We start from the raw sequence: 15750 nt of genomic DNA, 5'->3' as shown, positions 1-15750 counted from the left end.
AATGTTTACAGTTGGTGGCACAAAAAATAAAGTGACAGAAAGATTTCATGATTTAATTTAAAAAGAATGAAAATGGGTCTTAAATATCTTCAATACTTTTTTATACAGTCTTTCAGTTCATACCATCATGTAGTTGGTAGTATGGAAGAGGAATATGCTTTTATATTACTTTTTCACGCTGGCACCTACCTAAGCTTCATAGCAAGCTGCCCTACCTAGTTGATCCCACCACTTTCAGGAGCACTGACAATATATAAAGAAAACTAGTTATCCTGCTGACATGTTTTTAAATGAATCGCTTTCTTTATGTTATTAAACCAACAAGTGTAACCGAAAAAAGGTCGGAAGAATTTTGGTGTTACACTTGTACAAACTGAAAGGTTTAATATGATAAAGAGACTGACTCACTTAAAAACATTTTAGCAGAAGTACTAGTTTTTTTTATATATTGTTAGAACCTGCTTTGTTTGCACTCGTATATGTGCTAAAAGTGTGATTTTCAGACCAGTTTCACCATATAATGGCAGTGAACAAATCTTAAACTACTTTTAACTGGTGGAAGTTACAAGGAATGGCCTGGTAATTACTGGTGACCAGACCAGTCCTCAACTGATTGATAATATTCCAAGAAAAAGCTGTCTGCATTACTCTAGCAGGATTGATTCAGGATAAATGCATGAAAGGGACTTCTGTAATAGCTATACCATTGTACAAGTCTCTGGCAAAGTTAACAAGAATTTATCAAGTGACACTTGTTGGAGTGTTTGACTGTTTCATTGACGATGAATAAGATATCGTTCTCCTGCAGTGTGGGTACATGTTCTGATCCAGAAGGTCACCAATGCTGTTAAAAATTCAGCTCAAATTCAGGGTGGAAAAAACCTCAAATACTGAGTCTGCAGAGAGGGTGATCACTACTGCTCGGGCAACAACAACGAGAAGGAGGGCTCATTTAGAGCTTCAACACCCATAACTTTATACTCCCACTCTGTTACTCTGTTTTGCTCTTGTTTGACATGTGTCACTGGAGCCAAGGCCTTTTTATCTGATCATGCCAAAGTCACTGTTACCAACAGCAGCTGCACTCCTGCCAGGGTTGCTTGGCAGGAGGGCACACACACACACACACACACACACACACACACACACACACACACACACACACACACACATAGCACATGCACCTACACACACTCTGCATGTGCACCCCGAGCGCCTGTGCTGTAACAACAACCTCTCTCTGTCAGCGCAACATTAAGAAAACAAATTAGTCCAGTGATTTATGGATGGGAATTAGAGCCAGCAGATTATCCTGCTGTGAGGATGGGACACCCAATGTGGAACAGCATGTGGCATTCAATCACACACACACACACACACACACACACACACACACACACAAAACCTAAGCCCTAACAGATAATAGCCCCTTATAGAAGTGAGATCCGCCAAAATGTCACTTTGGAGGATTTTCCACATCTCATGAAATCTATCACACACAAAAATACATATTCATGCAAGTACAGGTATCTGCCTTAAAGAGCTGCTAACCCTAAAAAAAATGTCATCAGTCCGGGTTTCAGTGGAGAGTTTTAGTGTCCCATAGCTAGTCTGACCAATGAGTTTCAATCTAAATTCTGTTTCAGAAGCTTTTCCACCCTGAGAAGAAGAAAACTCTGGGGGAAAACACGGAATACTTGTAATTTATTTGGCAGGAATATGGAAAAAATTATAGATACTGAATATCAGCACAAAATATCAGCTATTGGCAGCTTCAGTACAAAAGTATCAGTGTCAGCCTTCAAAAACCCATATCAGTCGACCCTACTGTCATATCATTGCATCTGTAATTCCTTAGCCGCACAAGGCTCCATGGATTACAAAATGAGCTGAAATGTTTTCAGAGAGAATCAAATGTCAATTTCCCAATACCACAGATTAGCAAAACCTACGCGGGAAATGGGACGTGAGACAGATCGGATAGAACGGCTAATTAGATTAGAATTATTTATCATTAATGTCATTAGTATGGTGGATTAATAGGGAAAGTACACAGTGGTGGCTGGCAGAAGAGGTGAATAATGTTTTCAGTGTGGTCTCTGCTAGGAGCTGGCAGCGTTGGCTACCATGAGCAGTCAAAGCAAAGAGATATCCTTTTCAGAAAATTAGCCGCTGGAAGCGATCATCACCGGAGCAAATATTGACCACCATTTTGGATAAGTGACGGAGGTAAAAAAATAAACACATTGTGAACTTTTACACTATTCACCGATACTCTCCATCCTCTTTATGTGTTGGAGTAAGCCGGTCTGACCGGCCTCGGTTTCCCCTTCAACATTTATTCTGGAGCGATATGCCAATTATTTTTAATGGAGCTGAAAAAAGAATGGCGCGCGGAGCTAGTGAACAGCGGAAGGCATAAATCGCCCGCGGCTGGGAGGCGGCAGCGCGGTGATGACCTCATACAGGAAGCTGCGGCCTTCTTCTTCCCCCCCCTGAGTGTCTGGAAGTGATGGGTGATGGGACATGAGGCGGGCTGAAGGGGGCGGGGGGGGGGGGGGGGGGAGGCATCGGTACGTCTACCTGAGCACTTTGACTGACCCGCAGTGCCGCAGATTGACAGGCGCCCGGGCTGCCAAGGAGCCGCCTCACCAAACAGATGTCAAGAGGCGTATCGCTAACAGGCTGGACGGTGATGGATGGAAGAAGGGAGAGAGTGATGGATGGATGGATGGATGAATGAATGGAGTGAGGGAGGAAAAAAAAGGGCTACGAAGGAGAAGTTAAAAGAGGCTGGAGAGAAGGGATTTGAAGAGTAGCAGAGGCAAGAGGGGAACGGGGGAAACACGAGGAGATCTACGCGAGAAAACGACAAGGGAAAAGGAGAGAGAGGGAAGGAGAGTGAAGGATGTCGGGTGAGAGGCCTCGGTCCCTCTGGTAGCCAGTGTGGATGTAACCTAACCAGCAAGAGCAGTTAATGACATTTTATATAACTATTAAGCAATTATTGAATACACAAAGCCTTTTTATAACATCCGAGCACCGTGTGCATCGGGGACTTAAACAGCAGAGCGCAGCAGAGGGGATTAAAAAAAAAAAAAAAACGTAATAATAAAAATCATTCGAAGGCCCGGGCCAAAATCTACATTTTCATTTGGCAACGCCGTCAGGCTTGTGCATAATCCGCGGCGTGCCTCGGGTTTCATATGTGACTGGGGTTTGTCCGCAGAGGCCCCCGCCACTCTCTTTAACAGGTAGGCGGCTCGCTGAATGAGTCCGTATAGCAGACCACCGCTGTGGCCGCCCGCCCCCCCCCCCCCCAGGCTCCCAGCAGAGCCCAGACACTGCAGACGGTCTCAGGTACGCAGCTGATGGATTCAAGCTGCCAACAGGCTCCCGGGGTCTGAGGTGAGATACTGAAGCGTGGCGATCCCCAAAGTCCCTCTGCTGCACGAGTGAGCCCACATGTGCACTGCAAGAGACTGACCAGCTTAAGTTATTTCATCTTGTATCACAGACTCATCAAGCTTATTTTAGGATTTTTTTTTTTTTTTTGTGAAATCATCTCACTGGTTTCAACACATTTGGCTTTCTTTCAGGATGATGTAACTTGTCTCAGGACATTTAAACTGTCTTGGAGAAAGTTTTGTGTTTCAAGATTTTCTTAATTGTTACCTAGGAGGTTATGTTTTCGGTGCTGTTTGTTTGTTTGTTTGTTTGTTTGTCTATTTGTTTGTCTGTTAGCAGGATTACGGAGAAACTACTGGCCCGATTTTCATGAAACTTGGTGGAAGGGTGTAGCATGGGCCAAGGAAGAACCCATTACATTTTGGAGCGGATCCGGATCCGACTCACGAACAAGCAATAATAGCACGAACCTTGGCGGAGGTCTGCGCTCTCCGAGTGCCCTTCTAGTTTTATGATGATTTCTTGAAAGAAGTAATATTCATGTATCAAGTGAAATTTATTAAAAATCAGCTCAAGATTATCTGCCAGTGCAGTGAGATAATTTGACTAAAAATATAACAAAATAAGCTTGATAGGTCTGGAAACAAGATAAAATTACTTGACAGCTTGCTATTTTTTGCAGTGTGTCTTACACACACACACACACACACACACACACGCACACGCACACGCACACACACACACACACACACTGGAACTAGATGTCCCTCAGTAGAGCACGTACCTCCACCCACGCTATGCAATTGTCAGTAAATGCCAGTTCCAAGTGTCAGATTTTCACCAGAAGTTAATAATGTCTTCCATGCCACATTATCAGTTTGTTTCACATTTTCATGACTGGACCTGAAATGGGACATGAGATCTGCCTGTTCACATTCAAGCCACTTTTATTCATTTTAGCTTATTGTCTCAACACCACATGGCCAATCAGAAAGAAATGAAATTGTATTTAGTCTGCATGCACTGTAAGACCAAAGGTTGAAATCCCTGACTTTACTGGGACAGTCTTGGTTGGGGAAGTGAATGAATTAACACTTTCCCCTCCGTTAAGAACTGCCTGCCCTTGCCCTTGAGCAAGGCGCTGAACCAACAGCTGCTCCAGTGGAACTGAACAGCAGAACACTTCCTGATGTGAACTTGTGTAACTTTGTGAGTTTGAAGCAGGCTGTTGCTGAAAAAAAAAAGAGCGTACATGCTCAGTCAACCTTTCCTGGATGAATAAAGGTGAAAAAAAAAATTGGATCAAAACACAAAGGGGTGAAAGGTCAAACAACAAGGAGGGTAGGGGGTGAAGGGGAGAGAGAGGAGGTTAGCGAAGAGGAGGTGTGTGGGGGGGGGAGCATCTGAGTAAAGGAGAAGAAAAGGGGAGAGGGGTCAAGTGAGAGAGAGAAAAGGGGAAGAGAAGGTGAAAAAAAGGGAAGGGGCGAGAGAGCTTGGTAGTGTTGGTAACTATTGTAAAGCCATAATAGTTTTGTGGATGTTATTTACTGCGATTATGGGAACTTGTGCCTTGGGTTGTGGACATGATATAACCCTGAAATCGAGGAAGCTTAAGCTTATGGAATGAAAAAAATAGTACGTCTATCAATAATTGTAAATAGGCCAAAAAAAACTGAGAGACTATTTTTTTATATGTTGGCAGAATCTGCTTTGTCAAAGCCCTGTCTCTCACCTTTTTTCGCCTATTTAGTTATTGGTAAACGTTTTATTTTCTTCGTTCCATCGGTATAAGTTTCCTTCGACCGGATTTCAGTGTTCCACTTGTTCAGACTGAAAGGTTTAATAAACATAAAGAAAGAGATTCACTTAAACACAGTTCAGCAGCATGACTAGTTTTTTTTATATATATTTATATTGTCAGAATCTTCTTTGCTTGTGTTTGTTTATGTGCTAGAAGTGATTTTCAGACTGTTCCTCAATACAATGGCAGTGAATGGAGAGAGAGAAAGAAAACACAATTCTCTAGTCTCCTCTACCGGAGCAACAGATCACAGAATCACTGATTTTGGGGTTTGATCATGGAGGAAGAGACACAACCCAAGAGACTAGCAAAGTTCAACATCACTTAAGGTGCTGCCACATCAGAGTTGTACCCATTGTACCCACAGTAAGAAACTCCCTCTTGGGTGTTATCGCTGTGTTAAACAACACTTTCAGATCTCTAAGTCTAATTCTAGCTCTAACTCTCACTGCAGCTCTAAATCATTTTATTTAGATAAATACGGCGTATTTGCTCTTGGACCATTTCCGAATGTTTACGTGTTCCTGAATTAGTAAGCGAGCATTGCGATGGTATTAATCATCAGCTCTCCTTGCCAACGGAGCGAAGTTGTCAGTAAAAAAAAAGCTGGGAGCCCAGCCAGCACTCTGCAGATCTCAGTTATATTTACTCTCTCTACAGTAGCACCCTGGGACCGGCTGTGAAAGCAACCTCTGTCTAATCAGGAGAGAATATTCTGGATGAGTTAGCTTTAATATTTCATGTGCCAGCAGGCCGGTGAGAGGGGATGTTTTGGTCCGACCTGCTGTCTCAGAGGAATCCCCTCATGACTCATGATGTTTCCTTGCAGATATTAAAGCCTGGGTCATTAATTAGGAAATTCAGATTTCAATAATTGCTGCAGTTTGTTTAGGAGTCAAGTATGGAATTTCAGATTAAAGTTCATTGATCATGTCAATGTTCTTTTAACGAGTTCACAATATATTGGCCCAATAGTTCGACCTGTTAATAACAATAAGAAACACAGTGGGATATAAGTGGGTGTAAAACACCAGATGATCATCATTCTTCTAAGCTAAACTTTATATAATGTCAGTTCTGTATATTGTTACTGACTAAATGACTGTATATTTTATGCTTTCAGCGCAGGTTTTACAACTTATTCCTGATTGTGGCTTTTCAAATGTTCCCCATGTGCATGAATGTGTGCTTTCTGCGTGTTTAAACATTTTGCAAAATGATTTGGGTACAAAACTTAATTGCCTCCTAAGTCCAGGTCATGTACTGTATATTGTCCTGACTGCCTCGTGTGTTCCATTTAAAAAAGGCCACATTCATCAGAGCAAAATAACATTTAATTCAAGTCACTTTTTCAGTATTTACATATAAGAAATCAGAGTTATTCTGTGGAACAAGGTGCACCATACATGTCAAAAAAACAAACCAGGAAAAGGCAACTAAAAATAACTGCAAAACCATATGATAATATTTTCACAGGGCACTGTACTTGCACGTAAGCGTGACTGGCTGACAGAAGGAAAATAGACGAAGAAGATTTTTAGAAGTATTTTCTTTAGACCTCACTCCATTTCCCGTGAAAATATTGTATCGAGTCGATGGAGGCAAGTTACATGAGGCGGGAAGGAGGGAGCGGGGGGGGGGTGGAGAAGAGGAGAAGAGAGGAGAAAATACCCAATAAGATGTTGGAGATAATATGTGGGAGAAGAGATGCAGTGGAGTGTTCAAGACAGAAGAAAACATGGTCAAGAAGAAGTGTGGATTCATTAAAGCATTGTTATAAGACTACAAGCATATACTTACTGACACTGACACTTCCACAAACTACTGATAATGCTCTTACTAACTACTGATGATTGTTGATGTATTTACACTAACTATTTTAGTTGAACTGATCTTTTTTTATCTATTACTTGTCTATTGTTATACAGTTTATGTAACTTTATTCTATTAACTAATGTATGTCAATCTAATGTCTAATGTCCAATGCCTGTTCTTTATACTACCTGCCCAGGGACTATGGATGAAAACTAGCCTTCTTGGCTAATTCTGCCATATTTTTTAATGTGCACTGTCCTTGTCAAATAAACTAATAATGAATTGAAAAATGGATTTTACAAGTCAGTAAATAACCATTTTTTATGGCTAAATGAGTCCAAATGAGCAAAGTTTGAAAGGGGCAATAAGTAATCTATCATCTTTATCGATCTCTATGGTGGCCTGTAGATGACGCAAGTCACATTTTCACAACAGAGAGGCGTAAGCTAGTCTCGTCTAGTAATGAGGTAAAATATCACCATGCTAAATACTGGAATAATAAAACTGCTTATAAGCAAATAAATTAGCTTTTTGGCTTCAGAACGAGGTTTTTTTTTTTGTCTTTGTTGCTAAAATGTCTTGAAACTCCGGTTGGACGCTCCTAGCGGCGTCCTTCATTGCGCAGTTGAAAATCTCAGCATCTGGCAAAGAAATCGAGTCATAAGTATTGATCAACAACCCTATCAACCCCCCCAGTGATATATTATGATCATTTAGCGCTACGGGGCAGTACAAACTTTACCTTTAAGTCTTTAAGTCTTTGCGAGGGCCCACACACCAGACCCAATCTATCAGCCGTGTTTATGAAACAGCACGTACCTGGGCATGTACCTTTCCCCTGACAGCTCGGCCCCGACCAGACTGATGGAGTGCCGACAGCGGGGATGGATGGACGGGCGGGGGGGGGAGGAAGGAAGGAAAGAAAGACGAAAGGTGCACAGACTGGCAGAGAGAGGAGAGAGAGAGAGAGAGAGACGGGTGGAGGACAGGAGAGGAGAAAGGTGTGTAAACTGGCAGCGGGCGGACAGATGGAAAGAGCGAGGTGGGGTTTGGGTAAGGTGTGCGGGGTCGGGAGGAGGAGAGCATAATGGGGTGCGGGGTGACGGGGATGGTCGACTCGCGCGCCGCCGGGCCTCCCCCGCTCCAATGATAACTTGCGGTTGTCGAAGTGTTCGTCAGAGCCACAAAGAGGCCTAAGAAACAGGCCGACGGACCGTTCCATCACAAACAGGGACCGGGACCCTCACTCTCGAAGAAGGAAATGTCTCTAAACCATATACCACCCGGTTTACTCTGGCACCGCTCCGGAAACCAAGACTTTTATATGCACGGCTTTTACATCGGCTTTTGGAAACGGAGCGGATGATGGACGAGGGCGGAAAGCTACCTGCTAGTAAAAGGAACACCGGGCTTGTAAAGGGCGTGCATTAGCATTCGTTTGTGACTTGTTACACCAATTAAAGGATTTGGGAATCGAAAATTGGGGGGGGGGGAGCTGAGTTGTGTGTTAGTTCTCTTTTAGCCGCTCTCCGGTTCTGTTTTGATCCCGGCGAGGCTTTAACTCGGGTCTCTGGTTTGCACTTAAAACAGTCCAGAACACGACCTGCAAACCACAGATCACAAATACCAGTGTGTGAGGAGACAAAATGGGCCTGTGTGGGTCCAGTTTCAGCCGGTCAAAACCGAGGTGGAAGGTAATATAGAGCTCCGGCCCGGTAATTCTTCTGGGTCCTGTTTACAATGCCGTTCACCACATGATGCCATTTTTGGACTCTGCTGTTAAGTTCTGCTGTAAGTTCACCCAGAGTGCTTTTTTGTTTGCAGGAGCTGTATCTCTGACATTCAACGTCTGGCACGCAATTATGAAGCGTTTTAGTCTGTGATACCCATCAGGTTTGTGGTTGTGACCCGTCATTATGTGCTTAAAAGTTTTCAAGCCCACTCTGTTTGACTTTTGGCAGCTTCAAAAATCTTTCCTTTTTCTCTGTGTCACTTCCTCTAAGACAGTGATTCTCAACCTTTTTCATATCAAGGAGCCCTAATTTAATACACATTAGGGCCACAGACCCCCATTTGATGAGATTTTCTCTCTCGGACCCAAATCTGAGGATATTTTTATTGTTAGATATGATTTTGTCCAGAATTCCATGACTATCTGTGTTGTAGGTAGAGAGATAACAGAGCAGTCATTCTTCTACATTCTCTACCTGTGTTAACTTCTTGTAAATGAAATAATGCTGAAATCTTACAATTCATCAATTTGCTGGGGACCCCTTGGAACCCCCTCAAGGACCCCTGGTGGTCCCCGGACCCCATGTTGAGAACCACTGCTCTAAGACAGTGGTTCTCTCTCTTTTTGGCTTGTGACCCCTTAAAACGAAGTGATGCCTCTTCGCGCCCTCCATCAAAGACAGTCCAACCAGAGAATGATTTTCCCTTTTCAGGTTGTTTCATCTGAGCTCAGAGAAAGCCTAGAGGCTGAAAACTATTCAGTATTTCACCAGAACAAAAGCAAAAATTAGCGGAAAATAACCCCCATAAAAAATAAACATGATCATGAAATTGTACGATAGAAATATGTTTATTTCTAAATCATCTCATGACCCCCCAAAATTATCTCGCGACCCCCGGGGGGGGGGGTCCCAACCCTCAGGTTGAGAACCACTGCTTTAAGACATACACACATTTTTTTTGATTTGTAACTGTGGTGATTGTTCAGAACAGAAGACAAAAGGATTGTTTTGCAACTGTTTGCTGATTGATCTTCATAAAAGATACACATCTCTTCTGACATAAGGGAACATTTACAAACTAAAATTTATAATCTTTGACTTGGTATGTATGTTCCCTCTTTCCTGAAATTGTTTATGACCTCACTGACATAGAGATATTTTGCAATAGCTCAGATAATTTCAAGCAACCAAAGAACCAAAGAGCTGTGGGAAAAAAAGGTGTTAAACATCTAAACATCAACTCTATCCTCTTCATCTAACACCTTCACCTTCCTCACTCTGTTATCACACTCCTCATCCCCCCTGTCGTTCAGTATCTCCACCATCTCCTCCTCCGTTTCCTCCCTCCCTCCCTCCTCCCTTCCCCTCCTCCTCCACCTCCTGCATGTTCGGACCTAATCCGTCCTAAGTGTTTACAGACCGCTCCGTTCCTCCAAGGCAGTCAGCTGGTCTTTCTCAAACAAACCCAGCTGCCATCCCCCGACATGTGGCAGTATAAACTCTTTGTTTGTTGCATGCTTAGCGTCACTGTAGGCCACTTTCTGTTCTTCCTGCTTTCCTCCATTGTTGTTGTTGCGGTGACTCTTGTTGCTCTGTGGCCACTAGCCTCACCTTGACAGCCACAACCAGCTCACCAGGGAATGGTGATGTTGTTAATACTGTGAATAACTTGCTGAGTGTATTGTATTATTGTTTTGATTAATGTTTTGTGTCATTCTTTTCATGTCAGATCTGTCGTCGTCCCCAAAGGGACCACAGTGGAAATAAGCCTCTGGGGCTTTATTGTGTTATCCTGACTTTTTCCTTTTATGCACTCAATGCCTTGGCAGAGCCGGTGTTTTTAAAATGAAACTGTCAAATAAAATCAATCAATCAATCAATAAACGCTCCAAAACATCCCGAACATCACTGAAAAGCCAATTTAGGGCAGGCAAACGATATTGGATGACATACATATATGATCACAGACAGACACAGACTGATAATATACAATACTAGGGATGGGACGATATACTTATCTCACGATGCAATTTGATACAAGATACGGGGTTCACGATTCGATAAAACTAAGATACGATGTAATAAATGAAAGTTCAATTCAAGTTCAATGTCAACAAAGCATGACTGTGCAGAATTCTGTTTATTTCTGAGCCACAGATCTTTCTAGCGATGGCATTGGCTCGCTAGAATGTAAACAACAATTTAAAAATGTCTTTACAAAGTACAAATAATATAATTTGGATGGAGAGCGTGTGAAACTGTGATGGTCAAGAATCTCATTTGTGATTACAGCAGAATAAAATCGAGCTAATATCACGTTAAATTTTTCTGCCCCACAATACATATTGTCACATTTTTGTATTGCAATATATTGAACTTTTATATATCATCCCATCCCTATACAATACATCCTATTTATAATTAAATTGTGGAAAAAATTGCATATTGCAGATTTAACAACTTTGTGAGTTTGAAGCATGCAATTGCTGCAACAAAAGAGTGTAAATTCTCACTCAACCTTGCTTGGAGAAACAATAATAAAGGTAAAAAACATTTGGGACACAACACAAGGGGGTCAAAGGTCAAACTACAGGGAGGGGAAAGGGTTAAAGGGAGGGGAAAAAAGCAGAGAGGGGTCAAATGAGGGAGAGAGAGGGAAGAGGGAAGAGAAGGTCAGAGAGAGGAGAGAGGAGCGGGTGAGAAAAAGGGAAGGGGAGGTTGTGTGTGTGTGTGTGTGTGTGTGTGTGTGTGTGTGTGTGGCTTGTGGATCAGCGCTGTATGTTTTTCTGTCTGAGCTGTGGATCAGCGGCAGGACAGCAGGCAGGGAGGAAGCAGGATTGTCAGCGGGATGAGACGGGATTAAAGGGACAAGAGTGGAATCTGGAGGTCCGGGCTCAGATTTGGGTCTTTACCCCTTGAACGTAGATCATAGGAATAGCTTTCGATCTGTGGGGGCTGTGTGTGTGTGTGTGTGTGTGTGTGTGTGTGTGTGTGTGTGTGTGAGAGTGTGTGTGTGAGCGAGAGATATGGGAAGTGTTGTGGGAAGCAAAGTCCAGCACTACCCAGATGCTTCATGCCTTGCCTAGGTACACAAACTTTGCTTGATTGCCTCTCATTTGAACCGAAACCTCTGACACGCACATGCACACACACACACACACACACACACATACACACACATGACCACAGATACATATGAACTCATAAAACACACACACACACTTTCTCTTTCTCAAAAATTCTTCTTATACAGACAAAAGCTCCCACACATGAACTCTAGACTCTCTCTTTCCACTCTCTCTTTTACTCCTCAAATTCTTCTCATTAAGACGAAAGTTGACACATATGAACACATGAAACATGCGCACACACACACACACACACACACACACACACACACGCACACACACACTTTCAAATTCTTACAAAGCCCAGAGCTCCATCTCTGTCACAGTGTTTGTTTTGAGAGCATGAGAATTACTTTGGGAAGCCCTACATTCAATCTTTCTGGATCTGAGGAAAACGTCTCCTCCTCCTCCTGTCTCTCCTTATCTTGTCTCTCTCTCTCTCTCTCTCTCTCTCAGTAATGTGTCAGATAAGACTCTCACCCTGTCTCTCACTCTTCCTCTTCACCTCTCCATCCCTTTCCTCCTCCATCCTTTGATCTCTGCGTTGAGGTTGTTTTTTTTTTTAGTCCTGACGCTCTGCTTAGCTGCTGTAAATCAAAGTGTCTTCCTCAGTCTGGCTCACAGGCCTGCATGCACCTATGTATGGATGTTTAGACCTGCACACACACACACACACACACACACACACCAGCAGCAGGTTAACTCTTGCCTGCCGGCCTCAGCAGTGTAATTTATGAGTTGTAATTACAGAGGTGTCAAAGGAACAGAAACAGTCCTGCTGCATAAATGAGCGACATGCTGCCGTAGGTTACTTCCTGTTTTTTGCCCTGTTCACCTCATTGGCTGAACTCTTTCTCTTCATTACAGGCCACAATGTATGGGAATGTCACCAAATATCAACAATGATATCTACCATTTGAAAAATGATACACCTACTCCTCGCCTAATCCTTGGTAGAGTAAGACAAAATTTAAACAAATCTGGTGTTTTTTGTTTTTTTTTAAAGGATGGTGTGTAACTTAAGTCCTTTGTTGACAAAATGATAACACTTTTACAGACTGGAGCCTATTTTTTTTTAGAAATATTGAATGATTGACTTCAGGTAATCATTTTCTGTCTCACACACTGTCTACACTTGCATGAGAATTTAATACAACGCAAACAAAGGTTTTCTTAACCGAAGCGTTGCATTAAAGTATCATACAAGTGTAGACAGTGTGCGGGACTATAGTTCTTTCTCAGTATTTACCTTCTTGGTTTTTGTCCCATGCACCTGTCACTCAAATACCTTTAGGTGTGCAAAAATGTATTTTTCTTTAATTATTTTCTGTCCAAAATGAATATATAGTGACTTGGAAATGGACTCTTTGTATATGAAACCGTGAGGAAATGCCAAAGGTTGAACATATCTGACAGAAATGAAATGAAATGAAATGGTATGAAAGAAATGGATTTCATGGCAGTAAATGACATTGTATTGCAAGAATCTAAAGTAATTCTCATATCATCAACAGAGTTATGCGTTTCCGTCTGTCTTGGTGTTAATGCTGACAGAGTTAGGGCCTCGTTTGCCTCCCACTGGGGTCATGTATCCCGAAAATGTGCACTCTTGGTTCTGTGAGGCACTTTGGATGAAAAGGTCCACTAAGCCAGTGATTCTCAACCCTTTTCCTATCAAGGGCCCCCATTTGTCTCTTGGACCCAAATCTGAGAATATATTTATTGTTAGATATGATTTTGTCCAGAATTCTATGACTATCTGCTTTGGACGCAAAGATAACAGTGAAACTTCTTGTAAATGAAATAATGCTGAAGTTTAACAATTCATCAATTTGCTGGGGACCCCCTGGAACCCCCTCAAGGACCCCTGGTGGTCCCCGGACCCCACGTTGAGAACCACTGCACTAAGCGACACACGTGATGTTTTGATCTTCAGGCATCCTGTCGGTGTCTCTGATGTTGAAAATGACTTCAAAACCAAAACCTCTCCACTGTCCATCTCACCATTCGTCCATCTCACTTCTATCACTCTTCTTTCTTGCTTCCTCTTTCCCCATGTTTCTCTCTCTCTCTCTCTCTCTCTCTCTCTCTCTCTCTCTCTCTCTCTCCCTCTCTCTTTTTGTTCTCTGTCTGAACTGTGTTTCTCAGTTCTGCTTTCTGAACGCAGCCCAATGAGACGGAACACAGTGAACCCTCCCGGGGTCGTCGTCATGGAGATCGGGGAACACCGACTCGACTGGAGGCCTCCCATTGGAGCGTCGGCCACTGACACAGCCAATTAGAAACCAGACCATTGTAACTATCATACCATACATGCTGATTTGATAATTTATGCCAAAAAAATTACCCCAAAATGTTTTTTCTTGTATTTTTGTGTCAAAATCTCTCAGAAAATCTTTAGTGGTGACATCATCGTGTACCAGGAGACGTAAATAAAAATTCCAACCAATAAAAACATCACAGATTTTTCCCATCAAATAAAACTGCCTTTGCTCTCTCTCTAACTGATCTCCCATTGGTTTACACGTTAACACTTTAACACTGTTTACACGTTAACACTGCACTTGTTCACACTCAGGAGAAATTACTTGGAAAAATCTAGTTTTCTCAGCTGTTGGAAGTTACAAGGAATGGTCTAGTAACTGGTTGGTAGAGTTTTGGTTTACAATATACTAATTTAGCTGTGCTGTATAAAAAATAATAGATGCATGAAGTGTTTACCCCTGTGTTGTCTACCTGTCAAGACCTAAAGAATGGTTTTCTGGTCCAAACCTTCACATGGATCATCATCTGCCATTTCATTGTTTTTCCTCCTGTCTGTGCGGAGGCCACATGTTGCGTTGGGGAGGAGAGAGCCTCATCACTGTTTACCTTCTCCATGCTTGGACCACAGTAACGCTGTGTGTGTGTGTGTGTGTGTGTGTGTGTGTGTGTGTGTGTGTGTGGGCCAGACCCCCGTCGAGCAGCATCGCCTCCCGCTGTGTGGACAGGTTATGCATGCCTGGAAGACTGGCTCACCAAAATAGCTTGTGTGTGAGCCGTGAAACACCACAATGTTTTTCCGTTTGGTAGATACCTTTCTTCCTTTCTCAATTCTTTACTGGTTGGTATTTATGTATGCCTCCTGGTACAAGATGAAGTCTCCACTAAAGATTTTGTGTTTTCCAGGAAGAAAAAGTGATGAGATTTTGATATAAACCGACCACTGTACACGATGTTGTCCTCTCTATGAGCACAGACTGATAATTATACCGATAATACTAATGTGAAGTTTGTTAAACTCATGAATGCTGTTTTAAATGCTGCCCACTGCTTCATTTTCCTCATTTTCAAAGATATCTTATAGTGTATAATATAGGATGCATCCTTTCTTCTTTGAGCTTTCATTGGCTAACAGAGCCAAGCTTGCTCCTTTCTGATCAACAATAAGGATAAGAATAAGGATAAGGATAAGGATAAGGATAAGGATGTTTGATTGTCATTCCAGAACATGTAATACATGAAAGGGAACGAAATGAGCTACTCAGGTCCCGGTTCAGGTAATAGGAATAATAAAATCAAGAAGAAAGCACACAGTAAAAACACCATTATAAAAATAAGTAAATAGATATATAAATATAAGTATAAATATAAAGTGAGCAAAGTGTGAGGATAGGAATAAGACTGTAAAAATCTGAAAAATAAACAAGGTGCCAAGTGGGCCCAAACTGCAAATTGCAACATGCCCTGATATGAAACAATAGTAGTGAGAAGCAGCAATTGTTCAGTGTGATTTGCAAGATTTTCAGTCTTAAAGTGCAGAATTTCTCAGTCTCAAATTGCAGCAATGCCCTGATATAGAGTAATAGTAACAATAGCCGCAATT

The sequence above is a fragment of the Centroberyx affinis genome, unplaced genomic scaffold (assembly GCF_046629955.1).
Source record: "Centroberyx affinis isolate AG114_WGS23_722 - 3 ecotype Tasmania unplaced genomic scaffold, CSIRO-AGI_Caff_v1 ptg000013l_1, whole genome shotgun sequence".
NCBI lineage: Eukaryota > Metazoa > Chordata > Actinopteri > Beryciformes > Berycidae > Centroberyx > Centroberyx affinis.
Note: the sequence above shows the minus strand (reverse complement) of the source record.